The following is a 24,488-nucleotide window of genomic DNA, read 5'->3' as shown; positions in this document are numbered from 1 at the left end:
ACTGCAGCCACACAAAGTTCAAAAGGCAGTTGTGATTTCAGTACTTACATGACGTAAGGGATTTCAGTGGTTCCTCAAAGCTGTCTTTTAAAATCTCTCAGTGATCTTCACACTCGAGCTCCTTGCGCCTCTGAATCTTGATCTCTTGTTGGTTTCAGCTCCACCTACCTCTTGCACCTCCCCCTCTGCCTCACTAATTGCAATCGCACTCAACTGTTTTCTCATCTTAGAGGTGGACTTTTTCTGCCTTGATCTTATACCAGTGCTCCCCAATCTTTATTGTGAGTATGAATCACTTCTCCAGGTGATTGCACTGATGAAATGTGGATTCTGATGGAGTGCCTGCATTTCTAAAGAGCTGCCAGGTGAAGCCAAGGTCCAGGTCATATCTTGAATAACAAGGATCTGTAGTATTCTACTCAGAAGCCAGAATGCCCTTCTCCACCCATCCTTCCTCTTCCTTGCCCTGGTTCACACACTATGCCCCGGCATGGATCCCGAGAAACCATCATGCTCTAGAATATGTTTTACTCCTATAGATCTCCAGACCAGCTCATGCTGTCAACTGTCAAAACCTAAGCACATGGCTTACAAAGCTAAGATGTTTCTGGCTCTTTCCTGTACTCAATAAGCCTCCTGAAACCAGTGTTCCCTCATTTTCCATCTTGGTGGACTGTCCTAGGCAGACGGTTTATCATTATTAGGTGCTCTTTATATGTTTCTGAATAAGTAAGTGTGTTTAGAAGCTCAATAATAAGCACATCTCACTTGGACAGCTGTCTTAGAGATCTTCAAATGACTCTTTTTGAATGAAAATGATTAAATAATCAGGAAAGGATTTATCCGTAAAACTCTGAAATTATTGAAAGTCATAGTGATTTTAACCTTCAAATTATGGGCTGTTTTAAAATTCATTACAACCACCTTCTTCCCACAATAGTGTTAAAATGCTCCTTGGAGGATAATAGATATTGTTTTATTTCTAAAATGCATAAAGTGGTTAGGAAAATATAAGTACATTGTTCTGCAGGACCTGTATTATATATGATAAATACAATATTGATTTTCCTTGCCTCTGGAGCAGAATTATCATTTGTGAATACAATCATCCTTTGAATATTGCTTCTAATAATCCTGGCCATCATTAGTCTATGTTCCTTAATTCAGCCATGCACCATTTTAAATGCAAAGATCACCTTCCTCATCTCTATGAAAATTAAATGCCATCATGATCGAATATGTACAGCCTCAGCTTTTACTAGTGCATGGAACTATATTCTCAATGGTTAATCTTCTTCAACACATTTAAATAAAGTTAAGTGAAAAGTCTAATGTGATGTTGTTACTCACCCTTGTGGTATCGACTGCCCTTATTCACCAGGTAATTGTGGAGTCATTACTTCTACTATTCTCAGCCCAAGTAAGCACCTGGGCTGCTTTTGTATTTGCTTAGATCAGAACTGGGGTTGGGACTCATGGTAGGCAAAATTATGGTCTCCACGTTCCCATCTCTGGAACCTGTGTATACATCACTTTACAGGCAAAAGGGGCTTCACAGAGGGGGGTTAAGATGATGAGATGGAGAGTTTATTCTGAATTATCCATGTAACCCCAATGTAATCACCAAAGTCTTTATAAGAGGGAGGCAGGAGGGTCCTAGTGAGAGATGGAGATGTGACAACAGAAGCTGAGGTTGGAAGGAAGTTGTTGCTTGAAGGGGGCTGTGTAGGTTTGAAAGGATTATGTGCCCTAGAAAAGCCATGTTTTAATCCTGATTCCATCTCATGGAGGCAGCATTTCTTTTAATCCCTATTCAGCCCTGTAGGGTGGAAGCTTGATGAGATTATCTCCAGGGAGATGTGACTTCCCTAATTGTGGGTATTCATCTTGGATTAGAGGGAGATGTGACTCCACCCATTCCAGGTGGGTCTTAATTAGTTTATTGGACTCCTTTAAGAGGGAACCATTTTGGAAAATGCTTCAGAACCATGAGAACCAAGAGAGCCCATGCAGCAGATACCTTTGGAGATGAAGAAGGAAAACACCCTTGGGGGAGTTTCATGAAACAAGAAACCTGGAGAGAAAGTTAGCAGACATCACCACGTTTGCCATGTGCCTTTCCAGTTGACAGAGAAACCCTGAATGTCATCGACCATTCTGGAGTGAAGGTAACCTCTTGTTGGTGCCTTAAATTGGACATTTTTATAGATTTGCTTTAATTGGGACATTTTCATGGCCTTAGAACTGTAAACCTGCAACTTATGAAATTCCCCTTTTTAAAAGCCATTCCATTTCTCAAATACTGCATTCCGGCAGCTGGCAAACTAGACAGGGGACCATGAACCAAAAAATGTCAGTGGCCTCAAGAAGCTAAGAGGACCAGATTCTCCCCAAAAGCCTTCAGAGGGAGCCAGCCCTGCTGGCACCTTCACTTTACTCACTGAAAGTGTTTTTGGATTTCTGACCTGCAGAATTGCCTGAGAGTAAGTGGGTGTTGTATGAAGTCACTATGTTTGTGATAATGTGTTACAGCAGCCAAGGGAAACTCATACAGACTTAGTCCAATGTTGCCCCAATTTCAGCCCTTTTAGTCTATTGCGCAGACTTTAAGGATGACGGGAAATGATGTGTGCACGCCTTAGTAACTGTGAATCACTCTTGAGATGAGAAAAACAAAAAACAACCAATCATCCAGGAGAATCAAATTGTACATTTAAGCCACGCAGTCATGCCTCTCTCTAGACACAAGCCCACAGAGCAGATAGCTAATGCTATGTGGAACTGAGCAACTGGGCAAGGTGAAATAAATAAATAAAGCATGTGATATCACACCATAATTAAAGATTTATTTTGAACACATCTTTGCAAATAAATGAGACAAAATAGATAAAAGATGAGTGTCTTGAAAGACATGAGATCAAATGTGGCAGAAGAACAAATTGACTAAGTGGCTATAAACCTATTAGAGAAATTATTGAATGTGTACTTTAAAACTTTTGCCAAGAGAACTCCAGGCCTAAATGAATTCATTGGTAATGTTAATCTTAGGTCAAATAAAAAATAACAGCTATCATGCAATAGTCTTTCTGGAATTTTGGCAGGACAAGTAGGCTCCCAGCTCTTTAAATATGTTCAGCATAATCCTAAGGCAAGATCAAAGTCATTATAATAAAGCTATATCTAATATTCCCTCAAGAATGGAGATGTAAAGTTCCTCAACAAAATTACCAGTAAATCCAGTCCAAACACACATAAGAAGTGCAGGATGCATGAGAAAGATAGTTTTGTTGCAGGATGGGTTTATCACTTGAAAGATTAATGCAGTGGTGCCCCAAACTCGTAGAAGATAGGAGAAACCTCAAAACAATACCTCAAGAGTTGCCGAAAAAATAATCTGACAATATTCACCACCCATTTCTGATATGAATCCAAAATGGAGAACTCAACAAACTCGGAATGGTTGTATCTTTGCCTGGGCTCCTTTCACAAATATCACAAACTGGTTTTGCTTTAAAAAAGAAAAAAAGGAATTTACTGGCTCATGCTTTTGAGGCATGAATTTCAAAATCGAGGTATCAGCATGGTGGTGTTACATCCCCAAGCCTGTAACAGTCTGTTGGGGTCTTCAGTGATGTGTGAGGACACCTACCATATATCTGTATCTCCCATCCTTGGTGATATCCTCTCCTTTCTCTCCCATGTTCTATGGTTGGTTGACTTCTGGCTTTTTCTGTGACTTCTCCTCACTGTTTATAAAGATATCCTGGAGTCCTGATGAAGACCCAACCAACTAAAATGACACCTTTCGGTGGCCCTATTTACACTGTGCTCACACCCCCAGGAATGTGGATTAAGGTCAGGTATGCATGTAAATTAGAGTCCTGATTTGATCTATCACAGGAAGAGAAACTTGTCAAGGAGCTGGAGGCCACCTCTGGGGTTGAGGCTTGCTAAGAGTTGCTGCCTTCTTTGGAGTTCCTAAGCATTTGCCAGGCATCCTTGGGAAAGGAAAGTGTCCCTCCTCCAAGACACACCTGCCTCTTCTGGAATGCATTGACAGCAGGCAGCAGGAGGACGAATCTTCGTTTTAACCCAGGAAGCATCAGCCGGCAAGACTAAACTGCTATGCCCACCCTATCACCCACGTATCACGTCTACGCACCCTGAAGCACCCCACTCAGAGCTCCAATGATAGTCTTGATGAAGATATAGCACGTTTGGGCTGTTTGATATCATTATCCGGTCGCAACTGTGTCCCTCCAGGTAGCAGAGGTCATTGCGTCTTGAGTAATGCATTTCTAGTTGGCTTGCTGCAGGCACCCCACGAGTATTAAATATCTGTGAATCTCCCAGCACGGACACGTGGTTTCTAGTTGCAGAGTGATTGAGTGTCCTGGAGATTTATGCGCACGGTAGAGAAAGCACAGAATTTGATTTTCTGCAAACGGAAATAATTTTGAATATGGGAAAGTATTACTCAGAAATATTCCAGCTCCGTGAAACAGGTCCATAAAAATTACCAATTATATATTCTTCTATCTGTGATGCTACTTATTGCCTCCTTCATCATATCTGTTAGTTGAACTGAAGCATTGCACTCAAGCTAAATCACACTGTGAACCATGGTTTTATCTTTTTCTATATATATATATTTTTTAAAATTGAACCATGGTTTTAAATTGCATGAGCAAATGCTTAGGAAGCAACATTTTTTTTAAAAGGTAGAGCATATAAAATAATGTAGTTCTCAATATATAAAACATGTAAAATAAAGCATATAAAATAGTGTAACTTTTTTGGTTGATGTTTAAAAGAAAGGGGGTGATTGGGAAGAAAATGTCCGATTTATTACAGACTGCGAAAAGTTGTTCCAACGATGACATCAACCATCCATTGTAAAGTTCTAGTATTTTCATCTTTATAATGATGGGATTGAAATTAAGATAAAATGTGCTTCTGTTTATACAGAATTCAATATGGCAGGCATTATCCATAAACAGAAGAATGGAAGACACAGTGTGGTTCTCCATGCAATAGAATATTATTCGACCATAAAATGGCATGAAGTTCCGATATGTGCTGTAACTTGGATGAAACTTGGAGACAGTGTGCTGAGAGAAATAAGCCAGACACAAGGACAAATATTGTATGATTCCACTTACATGAAATACCTAGAATAGGAAAATAGAGAAAGTAGATTCGAGGTAATGAGAGGCTGGAGGGAGAAGGGATGGAGAATTAGTGCTTTAACAGTCTCTGTTGGAGGTCTTGATTTTTAATGGGTTGCACAGCTGATTTGCAAGCAACCCAAAATCTGTTTGAGGATTGCAGCTTTTTCCAGTGAAATCCTAGTCCCACTTTCTATTTTTACCTTTTAAGGATTTTAAGTATCTGATGACAATTTTCTGATGCTATTTGCAGATATTTGAGCTAATTATATAATGCACTTTTCGTAAAGGTACTTATAAAACATGAATATTCATCCTCACGAATCTACCATAGCAAACATAAATTACTTTAAATGCATCACACATTTGCCCTAATATATTCTTACAAGAATTCCAAAGCAGGAAAAACAATTTAATATATCCTGAAGAATTTACATTTCTCAATCAGATTCAAAAGCATTCCTTATTATATAGTTCCAATACCCTATCGATAGCTGTGGAGGAAACGAAATCAACAGAAAAATTGCATCTTTTTAGAGAAGTTCCTAAAAATGGACGATCTTAATTTTTCAATAGAGGTGAACATTTTAGGAAATGCATATCCCCAGAGGTCAGAGAAACAACAGTATGATGGAGTAAGCCAGGAGCAGAAGGCAATATGTGGGTCTGAGCCCATACCTATTCACTCTGGATTTCTGTATACACAAATGGCATCCCCTCCTGGGCTCATTTTGTAGGATGCAAACATTTTTTCACACTCCCTGCAAAGCTGCCCTGGGTTTTCCATTGACCTTTTTACAAATCTGTTATTCCTCTTGCATTCCTCTCAGAAATGTTTTTGTCCGTTTATAGAAAGAAGGCACAGAAATCTATTACACATTCCTTCCTCCAACTTTTTACTTAAGTGATATCCCCCCCTCTTTCCTACAGTGCAATAGCATTTTCCTTCTAAGTCCGACTCGTCAAAGGATGGATGGCCAAGGCATTTATTAGACTTTTCATTATTTGACCAGCTTGATTGAAGTTTTAGAATTCCTCTGATCAACATAAATCCCTGAAATGAGATTTAGGAATATAGTTCTATTTTCCTTTTTGATAAATATTCTATCTTCCTGGTTGTAAGATCTTTCTATCTGTGTAATTATATTGGAATACTGTGTTTTAACACTGCAATTAATGCTGTGTGCTGGCCTCACCTTCTGGCTGTTAATTTGACTCTCTACATGTGAAATAAAATTCAGTATAAAGGGCAAAGTTTTAAACAATGGCTTGCGATACTTTCTGATGGATACTAGATCCCCAACACTAAATTGGGCTTCTTCAGTTGTATTGGGAACAAATGATGACAGCATACAAAATTAGATTCTGAATAAGGCTTTCAGCATTATGTTATGTTTTCTATGGGGAAAATAAGTCTAGATGTAAGAAAGGAAACCCTCCATCATGCTTTGAAGTGCTACTACTAAATTTTGGGACCGATATTTTATCTGATAATATCGACCTTTGGATCATGCTTTCTTTTTTCTATAGTGCACAGAAAAGACCAAAATGCACAGAAGAGAGCATTTTAAGGATTTATGAAAAAGCTGCAGGTCTACCAGATGGAAGAACGTCTACAGAACTCAACATCCCATACCTTTATAGGGCAGCAAGTGCTCTACCCTCAGTTCAACCATACAGGTACGTGTAGCCTGCAAATGAACACAGGGAAAAAGATAGCATCCTTTTGCAGGTGTATTGGTATTTCAACCAGGAAGAATATTTGTTCCAATCTCGAGACTCGCCCGTCTGTTTTACAAATGTATCCTCTTGCTCATAAAAGGATTGGGGAAGTGCATGGATGGTGCAATGCCAGAAGCCCCATTATCACAATTGGGAACAGGATTTAAGGCAACATCTGCAGATCATGGGGGTTCCATGTGGGAAGCACATCCGCTAAAACAGAGGGAATGTGGAATTACAGAAAGGCTCATTGTTCCGAGGTGCAGCCATGGGTCCCAGACTTTGAAAAAGTTATAGAATGGTTTTGAATTTCTATGTCTGCAGCATGTACAGTCATACTTAAATGAAATGTCATCAATCCTATCCAATGAACTTTCCTATGCAAAGCACCGAGGATTATGTTTGGGTCTAAATGGAGTGGGGTAATAGCTTCTGAAATGGAGCAGAATTAACTGGATTTACCTTCCAACCTCACCATTTACTACCAATGTAAGTTTGGGCAATTTGCTCAATCTTCCTGTGCCTCAGCTGAAAAAAAGGGGGAGATTCATTGAAATGTTCTTGCTGTGTTAAAAACACATGGCATAATGCATATTCAATGCTTAGATCAATCTCTGGCACGTCTGAAATGCACAGAAAGCTTATTTGTTATTTTTATGCAGGAAACTCTAATAGCGATAGCTCTCATCACCTTTCACGAGGGACAAGACAAACACTGGATTAAAAGAATACATTTCTCCCCGCAGCAGCCGAGCCGCCCGACCTCCTTCTCCCCTCTCTTCCCCCTCCTGCTCCGGCTGCTCTCCAACCACCACGGTGCCCTCTTCCCCCGCCTTCACCGTGCTCCTCCGCCACCAGCCTCGACAGCCTTGCCGCCCTCACCTTTCCTCCTCCAGAACAGCTACTGGGGGAGTGGAGATAATACAGAGCAGCTCCCGGAGCCACGACGGAGATCAAAGGGACAGCGGACCCCATCCTGGAACGGCTGACTATCTGGGAGAACCAGCTCTGGTGAGATCACCAAGGGGCACGGGCTTTCCTGGGTGGGACGACAAGCGACCGGAGTCCCTCCCTTCCACCTTCCTGGGCCAGCTGGTAGAATTGGACAGGCGGTCCCCTTAGGCCGCGGCGGCTGGTGCCCCCACCACACGAGGCCCCCCGGAACAACTGAGATAGTTGGGTCGGAAACCCCCAGACCGCGGAGAACAGTGACTGGGGGATCCCTTCCAAACACGTGACTCCCCCGTCGGATGGGAACAGTGTACTCTCCCGGGCTGCGACAGCTGGCGCCCTCCCGCCACGCTTGGTGCCCCGCGCCGACTGGCTAATTTGGCCGGACGCTCTCCTGTGCTGCGACGGCCGGCGACCCTCCCCACGTTTGGAACCCCGGGCCGGCTGGCATTCTTCCAAGACGCTTAGGTTGCCGAACCTCCCCTACGGCGAGAGTTTTCCAGAGTTGAGGGACCCACAGCAACTTTCACTGGTGGAACCCACAGACAGGCGTGTGCCACGAGCGCCACCTACTGGGCAGGATAGGAAGAACAGAACCCAGAGATTGCGCAGAAAAATCTTTCAAGCTGTGGGGTCGAACACCCGGGGAAATCTGACTAAATGCCCAGACGCCAGCAGAAGATAACGGATCACGCTCAGAAAATTGAACACATGGCCCAGTCAAACGAAGAAACCAATAGTTCAAATGAGATACAGGAGCTGAAACAACTAATGCTGAATATACGAACAGAAATGGAAAACCTCTTCAAAAACGAAATCGATAAATTGAGGGAGGACATGAAGAAGACATGGGCTGAACATAAAGAAGAAATAGAAAAACTGAAAAAACAAATCACAGAACTTATGGAAGTGAAAGATAAAGTAGAAAAGATGGAAAAAACAATGGATACCTACAATGACAGATTTAAAGAAACAGAAGATAGAATTAGTGATTTGGAGGATGAAACATCTGAATTCCAAAAAGAAACAGAAACTATCCGGAAAAGAATGGAAAAATTTGAACAAGGTATCAGGGAACTCAAGGACAATGTGAACCGTACAAATATACGTGTAGTGGGTATCCCAGAAGGAGAAGAGAAGGGAAAAGGAGGAGAAAAACTAATGGAAGAAATTATCACTGAAAATTTCCCAACTCTTATGAAAGACCTAAAATTACAGATCCAAGAAGTGCAGCGCACCCCAAAGAGATTAGACACAAATAGGCGTTCCCCAAGACACTTACTAGTTAGAATGTCAGAGGTCAAAGAGAAAGAGAGGATCTTGAAGGCAGCGAGAGAAAAACAATCCGTCACATATAAGGGAAACCCAATAAGACTATGTGTAGATTTCTCAGCAGAAACCATGGAAGCTAGAAGACAGTGGGTTGATATATTTAAGTTACTAAAAGAGAAAAACTGCCAGCCAAGACTCCTATATCCAGCAAAATTGTCCTTCAAAAATGAGGGAGAGAGACTTCCTGGAAGATGGCGGCTTAGTAAGACGCGCGGATCTTAGTTTCTACTCCAGGACACCTACTAGGGGAGTAGAAACGATACAGAAAGCGCCCAAAGCCACAACAGAGATAAAAAAGACAGCGTACCCCATCCTGGAACGGCTGGCTGGCTGAGAGAAGAAGCTCGGGTGAGATCGCCGAGGCGCGCGGGCCTTACCGGGCGGGGTGGCAAGCGGCCGAAGTCCCTCCCTTCCTCCTTCCCGGGCCGGCTGGGAGAATTGGAGAGGTGGTCCCCTGAAACCAAGGCGACTGGCGCCCACACCACGCGCAGCCCCCGGACCAACTGAGAGAATTGGATCGGAAACCCCCAGGCCGCGGAGAACGGTGACCCCGTGACTCCCGGGGAACGTGCACTCTCTTGGGCGGGCCGCTGCTGCTGGCGCCCTCCCGCCACGCTTGTTGCCCAGGGCCGACTAGGAAATTCGGACGGGCTCTTTCCCTGGCTGCGGCGACCAGCAACCCTCCCTGCGTTCGGACCCTGGGCCGGCTCAAGCCGCTTCGGCTAGCGAACCCCCAGGACGGCGAGAGTTTTCCAAAGTTTAAGGTCCCACAGCACCTTTTACTGGTGGGACCCGCAGGCAAACGTGTGCCACGAGCGCCACCTACTGGGCAGGATAAGAAAAACAGAACCCAGAGATTTCACAGAAAAATATTACAACCTTGCTGGGTCCAACACCAAGAGAAATCTGAATAAATGCCCAGACGCCAGCAGCAGAAGATAACTGTCCACGCTCAAAAGATTGAGAATATGGCTCAGTCAAAGGAACAAACCAATAGCTCAAATGAGACACAAGAGCTGAGACAACTAATGCTGAATATACGAACAGAAATGGAAAACCTCTTCAAAAATGAAATCGATAAATTGAGGGAGGACATGAAGAGGACATGGGCTGAACATAAAGAAGAAATAGAAAAACTGAAAAAACAAATCGCAGAACTTATGGAAGTGAAGGATAAAGTAGCAAACATAGAAAAAATAATGGATAGCTACAATGATAGATTTAAAGAGACAGAAGATAGAATTAGTGATTTGGAGGATGGAACATCTGAATTCCAAAAAGAAACAGAAACTATAGGGAAAAGAATGGAAAAATTTGAACAGGGTATCAGGGAACTCAAGGACAATATGAACCGCACAAATATACGTGTTGTGGGTGTCCCAGAAGGAGAAGAGAAGGGAAAAGGAGGAGAAAAACTAATGGAAGAAATTATCACTGAAAATTTCCCAACTCTTATGAAAGACCTAAAATTACAGATCCAAGAAGTGCAGCGCACCCCAAAGAGATTAGACCCAAATAGGCGTTCTCCAAGACACTTACTAGTTAGAATGTCAGAGGTCAAAGAGAAAGAGAAGATCTTGAAAGCAGCAAGAGAAAAACAATCCATTACATACAAGGGAAACCCAATAAGACTTTGTGTAGATTTCTCAGCAGAAACCATGGAAGCTAGAAGACAGTGGGATGATATATTTAAAATACTAAAAGAGAAAAACTGCCAACCAAGACTCCTATATCCAGCAAAATTATCCTTCAAAAATGAGGGAGAAATTAAAACATTCTCAGACAAAAAGTCACTGAAAGAATTTGTGACCAAGAGACCAGCTCTGCAAGAAATACTAAAGGGAGCACTAGAGTCAGATACAAAAAGACAGAAGAGAGAGATATGGAAAAGAGTGTAGAAAGAAGGAAAATCAGATATGATATATATAATACAAAAGGCAAAATGTTAGAGGAAAATATTATCCAAACAGTAATAACACTAAATGTCAATGGACTGAATTCCCCAATCAAAAGACATAGATTGGCAGAATGGATTAAAAAACAGGATCCTTCGATATGCTGTCTACAGGAAACACATCTTAGACCCAAAGATAAACATAGGTTGAAAGTGAAAGGTTGGGAAAAGATATTTCATGCAAATAACAACCAGAAAAGAGCAGGAGTGGCTATACTAATATCCAACAAATTAGACTTCAAATGTAAAACAGTTAAAAGAGACAAAGAAGGACACTATATACTAATAAAAGGAACAATTAAACAAGAAGACATAACAATCATAAATATTTACGCACCGAATCACAATGCCCCAAAATACGTGAGGAATATACTGCAAACACTGAAAAGGGAAATAGACTCATATACCATAATAGTTGGAGACTTCAACTCACCACTCTCATCAAGGGACAGAACATCTAGACAGAGGATCAACAAAGAAATAGAGAATCTGAATATTACTATAAATGAACTAGACTTAATAGACATTTATAGGACATTACATCCCACAACAGCAGGATACACCTTTTTCTCAAGTGCTCATGGATCATTCTCAAAGATAGACCATATGCTGGGTCACAAAGCAAGTCTTAACAAATTTAAAAAGATTGAAATCTTACACAACACTTTCTCGGACCATAAAGGAATGATGTTGGAAATCAATAATAGGCAGAGTGCCAGAAAATTCACAAATACGTGGAGGCTCAACAACACACTCCTAAACAACGACTGGGTTAAAGAAGAAATTGCAAGAGAAATTAGCAAATACCTCGAGGCGAATGAAAATGAAAACACAACATATCAAAACTTATGGGATGCAGCAAAGGCAGTGCTAAGAGGGAAATTTATTGCTCTAAATGCCTATGTCAGAAAAGAAGAAAAGGCAAAAATTCAGGAATTAACTATCCATTTGGAAGAACTGGAGAAAGAACAGCAAGCTAACCCCAAAGAAAGCAAAAGGAAAGAAATAACAAAGATTAGAGCACAAATAAATGAAATTGAAAACATGAAAACAATAGAGAAAATCAATAAGGCCAGAAGTTGGTTCTATGAGAAAATCAATAAGATTGATGGGCCCTTAGCAAGATTGACAAAAAGAAGAAGAGAGAGGATGCAAATAAATAAGATCAGAAATGGAAGAGGAGACATAACTACTGACCTCACAGAAATAAAGGAGGTAATAACAGGATACTATGAACAACTTTACGCTAATAAATACAACAATTTAGAGGAAATGGACGGGTTCCTGGAAAGACATGAACAACCAACTTTGACTCAGGAAGACATAGATGACCTCAACAAACCAATCACAAGTAAAGAAATTGAATTAGTCATTCAAAAGCTTCCTAAAAAGAAAAGTCCAGGACCAGATGGCTTCACATGTGAATTCTACCAAACGTTCCAGAAAGAATTATTACCAATTCTCTTCAAACTCTTCAAAAAAATCGAAGTGGAGGAAAACCTACCTAATTCATTCTATGAAGCCAACATCACCCTCATACCAAAACCAGGCAAAGATATTACAAAAAAAGAAAACTACAGACCAATCTCTCTAATGAATACAGATGCAAAAATCCTCAATAAAATTCTAGCAAATCGTATCCAACAACACATTAAAAGAATTATACATCATGACCAAGTAGGATTCATCCCAGGTATGCAAGGATGGTTCAACATAAGAAAATCAATTAATGTAATACACCATATCAACAAATCAAAGCAGAAAAATCACATGATCATCTCAATTGATGCAGAGAAGGCATTTGACAAGATTCAACATCCTTTCCTGTTGAAAACACTTCAAAAGATAGGAATACAAGGGAACTTCCTTAAAATGATAGAGGGAATATATGAAAAACCCACAGCTAATATCATCCTCAATGGGGAAAAATTGAAAACTTTCCCCCTAAGATCAGGAACAAGACAAGGATGTCCACTATCACCACTATTATTCAACATTGTGTTGGAGGTTCTAGCCAGAGCAATTAGACAAGAAAAAGAAATACAAGGCATCAAAATTGGAAAGGAAGAAGTAAAACTATCACTGTTTGCAGACGATATGATACTATACGTCGAAAACCCGGAAAAATCCACAACAAAACTACTAGAGCTAATAAATGAGTACAGCAAAGTAGCAGGTTACAAGATCAACATTCAAAAATCTGTAGCATTTCTATACACTAGTAATGAACAAGCTGAGGGGGAAATCAAGAAACGAATCCCATTTACAATTGCAACTAAAAGAATAAAATACCTAGGAATAAATTTAACTAAAGAGACAAAAAACCTATATAAAGAAAACTACAAAAAACTGCTAAAAGAAATCACAGAAGACCTAAATAGATGGAAGGGCATACCGTGTTCATGGATTGGAAGACTAAATATAGTTAAGATGTCAATCCTACCTAAATTGATTTACAGATTCAATGCAATACCAATCAAAATCCCAACAACTTATTTTTCAGAAATAGAAAAACCAATAAGCAAATTTATCTGGAAGGGCAGGGTGCCCCGAATTGCTAAAAACATCTTGAGGAAAAAAAACGAAGCTGGAGGTCTCACGCTGCCTGACTTTAAGGCATACTATGAAGCCACAGTGGTCAAAACAGCATGGTATTGGCATAAAGATAGATATATCGACCAATGGAATCGAATAGAGTGCTCAGATATAGACCCTCTCATCTATGGACATTTGATCTTTGATAAGGCAGTCAAGCCAACTCACCTGGGACAGAGCAGTCTCTTCAATAAATGGTGCCTAGAGAACTGGATATCCATATGCAAAAGAATGAAAGAAGACCCATCTCTCACACCCTATACAAAAGTTAACTCAAAATGGATCAAAGATCTAAACATTAGGTCTAAGACCATAAAACAGTTAGAGGAAAATGTTGGGAGATATCTTATGGATCTTACAACTGGAGGCGGTTTTATGGACCTTAAACCTAAAGCAAGAGCACTGAAGAAGGAAATAAATAAATGGGAACTCCTCAAAATTAAACACTTTTGTGCATCAAAGAACTTCATCAAGAAAGTAGGAAGACAGCCTTCACAATGGGAGACAATATTTGGAAATGACATATCAGATAAAGGTCTAGTTTCCAGAATTTATAAAGAGATTGTTCATCTCAACAACAAAAAGACAGCCAACCCAATTACAAAATGGGAAAAAGACTTGAACAGACACCTCTCAGAAGAGGAAATACGGATGGCCAAGAGGCACATGAAGAGATGCTCAATGTCCCTGGCCATTAGAGAAATGCAAATCAAAACCACAATGAGATATCATCTCACACCCACCAGAATGGCCATTATCAACAAAACAGAAAATGACAAGTGCTGGAGAGGATGCGGAGAAAGAGGCACACTTATCCACTGTTGGTGGGAATGTCAAAGGGTGCAACCACTGTGGAAGGCAGTTTGGCGGTTCCTCAAAAAGCTGAATATAGAATTGCCATACGACCCAGCAATACCATTGCTAGGTATCTACTCAAAGGACTTAAGGGCAAAGACACAAACGGACATTTGCACACCAATGTTTATAGCAGCATTATTTACAATTGCAAAGAGATGGAAACAGCCAAAATCTCCATCAACAGAAGAGTGGCTAAACAAACTGTGGTATATACATACGATGGAATATTATGCAGCTTTAAGACAAGATAAACTTATGAACCATGTAATAACATGGATGGACCTAGAGAATATTATGCTGAGTGAATCCAGCCAAAAACTAAAGGACAAATACTGTATGGTCCCACTGATGTGAACGGACATTCGAGAATAAACTTGAAATATGTCGTTGGTAACAGAGTTCAGCAGGAGTTAGAAACAGGGTAAGACAATGGGTAATTGAGGCTGAAGGGATACAGACTGTGCAACAGGACTAGATACAAGGACTCAAAAATGGACAGCACAATAATACCTAATTGTAAAGTAATCGTGTTAAAACACTGAATGAAGCTGCATCTGAGCTATAGGTTTTTGTTTTGTTTTGTTTTGTTTTGTTTTGATTTTACTATTATTACTTTTATTTTTTTCTCTATATTAACATTCTATATCTTTTTCGGTTATGTTGCTAGTTCTTCTAAACCAATGCAAATGTACTAAGAAATGATGATCATGCATCTATGTGATGATGTTAAGAATTAATGATTGCATGTGTAGAATGGTATGATCTCTAAATGTTGGGTTAATTTCTTTTTTTCCATTAATTAAAAAAAAAAAAAGAGAAGGGATAATTGGAGATGAAGGGATACAGACTGTGCAGCGGGACTGGATGTAGGGGCTCAGAAATGGACAGCACAGTACCCCAATTGTAATGCAATTATGTTAAAACACTGAATGAAGCTGCATGTGAGGTATAGGTTTTTTGTTTTTTTTTTTTTGTTTTTTTTTCTTTCTATTATTGTTTTAATTCTTATTCTGTTGTCTTTTTATTTCTTTTTCTAAATCGATGCAAATGTACTAAGAAATGATGAATATGCAACTATGTGATGTTATTAAGAATTACTGATTGTACATGTAGATTGGAATGATTTCTAACTGTTTTGTTAATTCTTTTTTTAATTAATAAAAAAAAAAACAAAAAAAAAACAAACAAAAAAAAAAAATGAGGGAGAAATTAAAACATTCTCAGACAAAAAGTCACTAAGAGAATTTGTGACCAAGAGACCAGCTCTGCAAGAAATACTAAAGGAAGCACTAGAATCAGATACAAAAAGACAGAAGAGAGAGACATGGAGAAAAGTGTAGAAAGAAGGAAAGTCAGATATGATATATATAATACAAAAGGCAAAATGGTAGAGGAAAATATTATCCAAACAGTAATAACTCTAAATGTCAATGGACTGCATTCCCCAATTAAAAGACATAGACTGGCAGAATGGATTAAAAAACAGGATCCTTCTATATGCTGTCTACAGGAAACACATCTTAGACCCAAAGATAAATATAGGTTGAAAGTGAAAGGTTGGGAAAAGATATTTCATGCAAACAACAACCAGAAAAGAGCAGGAGTGGCTATACTAATATCCAACAAATTAGACTTCAAATGTAAAACAGTTAAAAGAGACAAAGAAGGACACTATATACTATTAAAAGGAACAATTAAGCAAGAAGACATAACAATCATAAATATTTACGCACCGAACCAGAATGCCCCAAAATAACTGAGGAATACACTGCAAACACTGAAGAGGGAAATAGACACATATACCATAATAGTTGGAGACTTCAATTCACCACTCTCATCAATGGACAGAACATCTACACAGAGGATCAATAAAGAAATAGAGAACCTGAATATTACTATAAATGAACTTGACTTAACAGACATTTATAGGACATTACATCCCACAACAGCAGGATACACCTTTTTTTCAAGTGCTCATGGATCATTCTCAAAGATAGACCATATGCTGGGTCACAAAGCAAGTCTTAACAAATTTAAAAATATTGAAATCATACACAACACTTTCTCGGATCATAAAGGAATGAAGTTGGAAATCAATAATAGGCGGAGGGCCAGAAAATTCATAAATACATGGAGGCTCAACAACACACTCTTAACCAACAAGTGGGTCAAAGAAGAAATTGCAAGAGAAATTAGTAAATACCTAGAGGCAAATGAAAATGAAGATACAACATATCAAAACTTATGGGACGCAGCAAAGGCAGTGCTAAGAGGGAAATTTATTGCCCTAAATGCCTTTATCAGAAAAGAAGAAAAGGCAAAAATGCAGGAATTAACTGTCCACTTGGAAGAACTGGAGAAAGAACAGCAAACTAATCCCAAAGCAAGCAAAAGGAAAGAAATAACAAAGATTAGAGCACAAATAAATGAAATTGAAAACATGAAAACAATAGAGAAAATCAATAAGACCAGAAGTTGGTTCTATGAGAAAATCAACAAGATTGATGGGCCCTTAGCAAGATTGACAAAAAGAAGAAGAGAGAGGATGCAAATAAATAAGATTAGAAATGAAAGAGGAGACATAACTACTGACCTCACAGAAATAAAGGAGGTAATAACAGGATACTATGAACAACTTTACGCTAATAAATACAACAATTTAGAAGAAATGGACAGGTTCCTGGAAAGACATGAACAACCAACTTTGACTCAAGAAGAAATAGACGACCTCAACAAACCAATCACAAGTAAAGAGATTGAATTAGTTATTCAAAAGCTCCCTAAAAAGAAAAGTCCAGGACCAGACGGCTTCACATGTGAATTCTATCAAACATTCCAGAAAGAATTAGTACCTACTCTCCTCAAACTCTTCAACATAATCGAAGTGGAGGGAAAACTACCTAATTCATTCTATGTAGCCAACATCACCCTCATACCAAAACCAGGCAAAGATATTACAAAAAAAGAAAACTACAGACCAATCTCTCTAATGAATACAGATGCAAAAATCCTCAATAAAATTCTAGCAAATCGTATCCAACAACACATTAAAAGAATTATACATCATGACCAAGTAGGATTCATCCCAGGTATGCAAGGATGGTTCAACATAAGAAAATCAATTAATGTAATACACCATATCAACAAATCAAAGCAGAAAAATCACATGATCATCTCAATTGATGCAGAGAAGGCATTTGACAAGATTCAACATCCTTTCCTGCTGAAAACACTTCAAAAGATAGGAATACAAGGGAACTTCCTTAAAATGATAGAGGGAATATATGAAAAACCCACAGCTAATATCATCCTCAATGGGGAAAAATTGAAAACTTTCCCCCTAAGATCAGGAACAAGACAAGGATGTCCACTATCACCACTATTATTCAACATTGTGTTGGAAGTTCTAGCCAGAGCAATTAGGCAAGAAAAAGAAATACAAGGCATCAAAATAGGAAAGGAAGAAGTAAAACTATCACTGTTTGCAGACGATATGATACTATATGTAGAAAACCCAGAAAAATCCACAACAAAATTACTAGAGCTAATAAATGAGTACAGCAAAGTAGCAGGCTACAAGATCAACATTCAAAAATCTGTAGCTTTTCTATACACTAGTAATGAACAAGCTGAGGCGGAAATCAAGAAACGAATCCCATTTACAATCGCAACTAAAAGAATAAAATACCTAGGAATAAATTTAACCAAAGAGACAAAAAACCTATATAAAGAAAACTACAAAAAACTGCTAAAAGAAATCACAGAAGACCTAAATAGATGGAAGGGCATACCGTGTTCATGGATTGGAAGACTAAATATAGTTAAGATGTCAATCCTACCTAAATTGATTTACAGATTCAATGCAATACCAATCAAAATCCCATCAACTTATTTTTCAGAAATAGAAAAACCAATAAGCAAATTTATCTGGAAGGGCAGGGTGCCCCGAATTGCTAAAAACATCTTGAGGAAAAAAAACGAAGCTGGAGGTCTCGCGCTGCCTGACTTTAAGGCATACTATGAAGCCACAGTGGTCAAAACAGCATGGTATTGGCATAAAGATAGATATATCGACCAATGGAATCGAATAGAGTGCTCAGATATAGACCCTCTCATCTATGGACATTTGATCTTTGATAAGGCAGTCAAGCCAACTCACCTGGGACAGAGCAGTCTCTTCAATAAATGGTGCCTAGAGAACTGGATATCCATATGCAAAAGAATGAAAGAAGACCCATCTCTCACACCCTATACAAAAGTTAACTCAAAATGGATCAAAGATCTAAACATTAGGTCTAAGACCATAAAACAGATAGAGGAAAATGTTGGGAGATATCTTATGGATCTTACAACTGGAGGTGGTTTTATGGACCTTAAACCTAAAGCAAGAACACTGAAGAAGGAAATAAATAAATGGGAGCTCCTCAAAATTAAACACTTTTGTGCATCAGAGAACTTCATCAAGAAAGTAGAAAGACAGCCTACACAATGGGAGACAATATTTGGAAACGACATATCAGATAAAGGTCTAGTATCCAGAATTTATAAAGAGATTATTCAACTCAACAACAAAAAGACAGCCAACCCAATTACAAAATGGGAAAAAGACTTAAACAGACACCTACCAGAAGAAGAAATACGGATGGCCAAGAGGCACATGAAGAGATGCTCAATGTCCCTGGCCATTAGAGAAATGCAAATCAAAACCACAATGAGATATCATCTCACACCCACCAGAATGGCCATTATCAACAAAACAGAAAATGACAAGTGCTGGAGAGGATGCGGAGAAAGAGGCACACTTATCCACTGTTGGTGGGAATGTCAAAGGGTGCAACCACTGTGGAAGGCAGTTTGGCGGTTCCTCAAAAAGCTGAATATAGAATTGCCATACGACCCAGCAATACCATTGCTAGGTATCTACTCAAAGGACTTAAGGGCAAAGACACAAACGGACATTTGCACACCAATGTTTATAGCAGCATTATTTACAATTGCAAAGAGATGGAAACAGCCAAAATCTCCATCAACAGAAGAGTGGCTAAACAAACTGTGGTATATACATACGATGGAATATTATGCAGCTTTAAGACAAGATAAACTTATGAACCATGTAATAACATGGATGGACCTAGAGAATATTATGCTGAGTGAATCCAGCCAAAAACTAAAGGACAAATACTGTATGGTCCCACTGATGTGAACGGACATTCGAGAATAAACTTGAAATATGTCATTGGTAACAGAGTTCAGCAGGAGTTAGAAACAGGGTAAGACAATGGGTAATTGAAGCTGAAGGGATACAGACTGTGCAACAGGACTAGATACAAAAACTCAAAAATGGACAGCACAATAATACCTAATTGTAAAGTAATCATGTTAAAATACTGAATGAAGCTGCATCTGAGCTATAGGGTTTTTTTTGTTTTTGTTTGCTTGCTGGTTTGTTTGTTGTTGTTGTTTTTTACTATTACTACTACTTTTATTTCTTTTCTTTATATTAACATTTTATATCTTTTTCTGTTGTGTTGGTAGTTCCTCTAAACCGATGCAAATGTACTAAGAAACAATGATCATGCATCTATGTGATGATGTTAAGAATTACTGAGTGCATATGTAGAATGGTATGATTTCTAAATGTTGTGTTAATTTCTTTTTTTTTTTTTCCGTTAATAAAAAATAAAAAATAAAATAAAATAAAAAAAAAAAAGAATACATTTCTAAAAAAGAAAAAAAAGAATATATTTCTGCAGCAAAAATGCAAAGCCCCTTAAATATGTGAGCCCTTTAATGTAAATAAGGGACATGATATTCAGCCATCTCAAATCATATACTTTATCAAAGGTTGAACAGGGAGAAGGCCATTGGAAAGTTTTGAGCAATCTAATAAATCCCAATTTATCATCAAATAATGGAAAAAATTTTTTCTAGTTATGTTTTTATTATAAATTTAATCCTCACAGTGGACAAATTATTAGAGTATTTACCATTTCTTTATAAAATACATGTAAATACAGTATTTGACAATTAGCTTACAGCCATCGTTAAACATCCAAATAAAATTTTAAAACACTATTACAAATAGTGAGTGTCTCAAACTTATTTTTTTATTTACAAATGTTCTTTGTCAGAGAGTGATTACATTGAATTGTTTTTAAAAATATTTGTAATTTTTCCACCAATGGACAGAATATCCATGAAGGGTATTGTGGGACTAAATTATTCCTTCATAAATAATACACCTTCAAAACATTTTTGCAAAGGAAACCAAAACTTTTCTAAATAAACGATTTCTGAATTTCCTATGAAAAACACATTATACTTGTTTATCATCCTGGTACCCAGCTTTTCACACACAAACATACATACTACTAAATTAATTTTTACACTATATTTGACTTTGATTTTAAATGTTCCTTTGCTATTGGCCTCAAAGTCCCATAAGGACCTTCTTTCCCTCTTCTCCATAGTTGAGCAATCATGCCACTTAAAATATTAAAAATTTAGCAAGAGAGAAAGAAAGAAAGCATCCAAGTGTTAAACTGTGTAAGTAACATTGATTATTTTAGAATGGTAGCATTATGCTGATTTTTTCTTTGTGCGTGTTCTGCATTTTAAGTGTTTTACGTTCAGGTTATATTACCTTATCAAAGAAAAGATTCATTTGTCCCCCACAAATGTGTCTTGTCTATTCTGCCAGGACTATAGGATTTTTGTTGTATATAGGGTCATTTGGAATTGATTACTTTTCCTTGAATTCTTTATATTAATTGGCCCTAAACTCGGGCAGTTTTTGAGCAAACAGTAGGATATCATGGAACAATTAATACACTGTTATTGTACATGTATTCCATCACTCTGTACATGTTAATATAAAATATGTTATAAATTATATTATACAAAATGCCACATTCTTTGCTTTTTCCAACATGTTCCTGGTCATATCTAAAATAGGGAACAAACCCACTCACCAGGAAATCACAAGTTATAATTAAAAGAAAAATCACTCTAATACCTCATCATATATTAAGGATAGAGCTAACTGGATTGTCACAGCGAAGCCCTTGCCTTTTCCAGCTTTATGCTAAATACTGTAAAGTTACAAGAAAGCAGAGAGAGAAAAAGAGAGAGAGGGAGAGACAGACATATCCAGAAAAACAGTGAGAAAGAAAGTGACAGCCTATCAATCACATTAAAAATACCGTGGACACAATGCATGATTAAGGGCAGTGTCTATGAGGAGTTGAAATTGAGTATGAAATTGCTTTGCAGGAGAAAGAAAGAGGAGGAAGGAAGGGAGGGGTGAGAGAGAGAGAGAGAGAGAGCCTACAGAGGTAAAGGAACAGGCAGTAAGCATTTCTGGCTCTGCAGCCCAGAGTCATCTGTGACACTGTAGTGAAAAGGCAGCCACAGACAATGTGTAAATAAATGCACATGGCAGTGTTTCAGTAAAACTTAGAAAAAAAAAAAACAAGAAGCCATGGTGGCCAATTGCATTTCTGTAGTTATGCCCCAGATATCTACCTAAGAAGAGTTAGAATGTTTTCTCACCATCTACCTAAGTCCTCAATTAAAATCTAGCAAGGACAAAAGGAGGAGGAGGAGGAAAAGGATAAAGAGATAGACAAGCAGAGGGGAAGAGGAGCAGAAGGGAGAGGAGAAGGAGGAAGAAGAGAAGAGGGAAAGACGAGGAAGAGGAGCAGAAGCAGCTAAAGCGATAGAAGACAAAGAGGAAGAGGAGAAAGAAGCTGCTGCCAAGCAGATATTGTGCAAGCCCCAAAAGCAGATGCTGGTTCCATCTCCGTGCAGGGCACCTCCCGCCTGTTTCCACATACCCGCTTCTGTCCCCTCTTCTTCTAGGGCAAGAGGGCAGACCCCAGGACACTCCTGGATATAAGGGCACAGGACGCTTCAGGAGCATACTTTCTCCTGAGAGGAAAATGGATTCTACTTAGAATAATGCAAGTGGGGCAGAGAGAAAGAAGCCCCGGAACACTGTATGCTCTGAATCTGGGAGAAACTTCATTGTTCTTTACTTAAAATCAGCTCAGAAAATCAGGCAACCAGACTGAGGGAGTGGGAGGGAGAAGGAACAGTGGAGGAACATAAGCTCCAGATTGGAGATGAGGACAAAACTAGGTGAATGGTTGCCAAGCAATGAGGCTCCAGGCACCTCTCTCCATGAGCATGTCCTTATTCGAGATGAATAAGGGAAAAGAAAACTATGCAGATGGAGCAAAGGGCCGTCCATCCAGGACACAGGAACAAAAAGTGGAGCTCCAAAACAGCCTACTGCATCAGAATAGCAGAGACCTGCATGAGCAGCAAGATGCAACCCATGGAAATTGAATACATGACGTGGAAAATAAAGTTTAATGCTTTTATCACTTTGTTCCAAAACCAGATTGTAGAGCCCATGGTGCTGTGTAATAACAAGATTGTTCTTAAGTGACAGGGCAGAGAGAGACCTTCCAGATAAGTGTGAGAAACAAGCAAAGATGTGATTATGACCCAGCGTTCTAAAGGAGCAGTCAGATGACAAGAAGAAGATTTAGCTGTGGGAAAATTAAATTATGCATCCCCTTGGGGATGACATCAGGTTAAGACAGGAGAAAATGACAAGGGGAGGCTCTTATTCGAGGTCTAGAATCTGCTCAGGATTTTGAAGCAATTCATCAGGTGGAGCACACACAGAGAGGATAAGTATGAAATCTTAAAGATGAAAATTATAAGACTTATTGAAGGAAGCAGGGATTTGAATGGTAGCCCCCAAACGATATATCAACTTCCTAATGTCCAGAACCTGTGCCTGTGCCTTTATGTGGGAAAGGGTCTTTGCACATATAACGAACTTAAGGAATTTCAGATGAGATCATCCTGTATTATTGGGTTCTAAATCCAGTGGTGTCCTTATAATGGGCACAGGCAGACAGAGAGGTGAAGGCTGTGTGAAGATAGAGATAAGAAACTGCCATGATGCAGCCACAAGCCAAGGATACCTGGAGCCACCAGAAGCTGGAAGAGGCAAAGGGCTTTTCTTCTCTCAAACCTTTGGAGGAAGCAGGGGCAGCACCTTGATTGGCATTTGCAGCCTCCAGAAGAAAGAAATTGCTATTGTTTTCAGACACCAGGTTTGTTGCAATTTGTGACAGCAGTCACAGGAAACTCCTACAAAAGACTTTTAAAGCATTTGAAAACCATGTTCATGAACAGGAAGACACGATGTTGGTACACTAAAGTTCTGGTTCATGTGACAACATGGTTGAACCCTGCAGACATGATGCTGAGTGCAATAAGCCAGACATAAAAGGACAAATATTATAAGACCTCGCTGATATGAAATAATTAGAATAAGTAAACTCATAGAGTAAGATCTAGACGGTAAATTACCAGGGGATGGGGTGGGAAGAGGAAATGGGTAAGACTTAAAATGTACAGAGCTCCTCTATGGAATGATTGAAATGATTTTGTAATGGATGGTGGTGGTATAGCATTACATTGTGAACATAATTGACAGCACTGAAATATATATATAACTGCATGCAGTTAAAATAGGAGATGTTTGGTTGTATTTATGGTAATAGAAGAAAGTTTTATAAAATATCCATGGAACTACACAAGCCACAGACACTAAGTTTACCCATGGACTTGGTTTAATAGCAGAGTTATAAAAATGTGCTCCCATCAATTGTAACAAACGTCCCATACCAAAGCAAAGTGTTAGTAATATAATAGGGTGATACATGGGAATCCTGTATTTTGCTCATGATTATTCTGTAAACCCACAAGTTTTTTAATAAAAAAAAATTGTTTAAATAAACTTTGAGAAAGACCGAGATAGAGTCCCAATAGCACCTATCAAATGACATCCTTACAGATTTAAAGGGATTTCAATCATCTTGCACTTG

Source organism: Tamandua tetradactyla, chromosome X (genome assembly GCF_023851605.1).
Source record: "Tamandua tetradactyla isolate mTamTet1 chromosome X, mTamTet1.pri, whole genome shotgun sequence".
Taxonomy (NCBI): Eukaryota; Metazoa; Chordata; class Mammalia; order Pilosa; family Myrmecophagidae; genus Tamandua; species Tamandua tetradactyla.
This window is presented reverse-complemented; position numbering follows the sequence as displayed.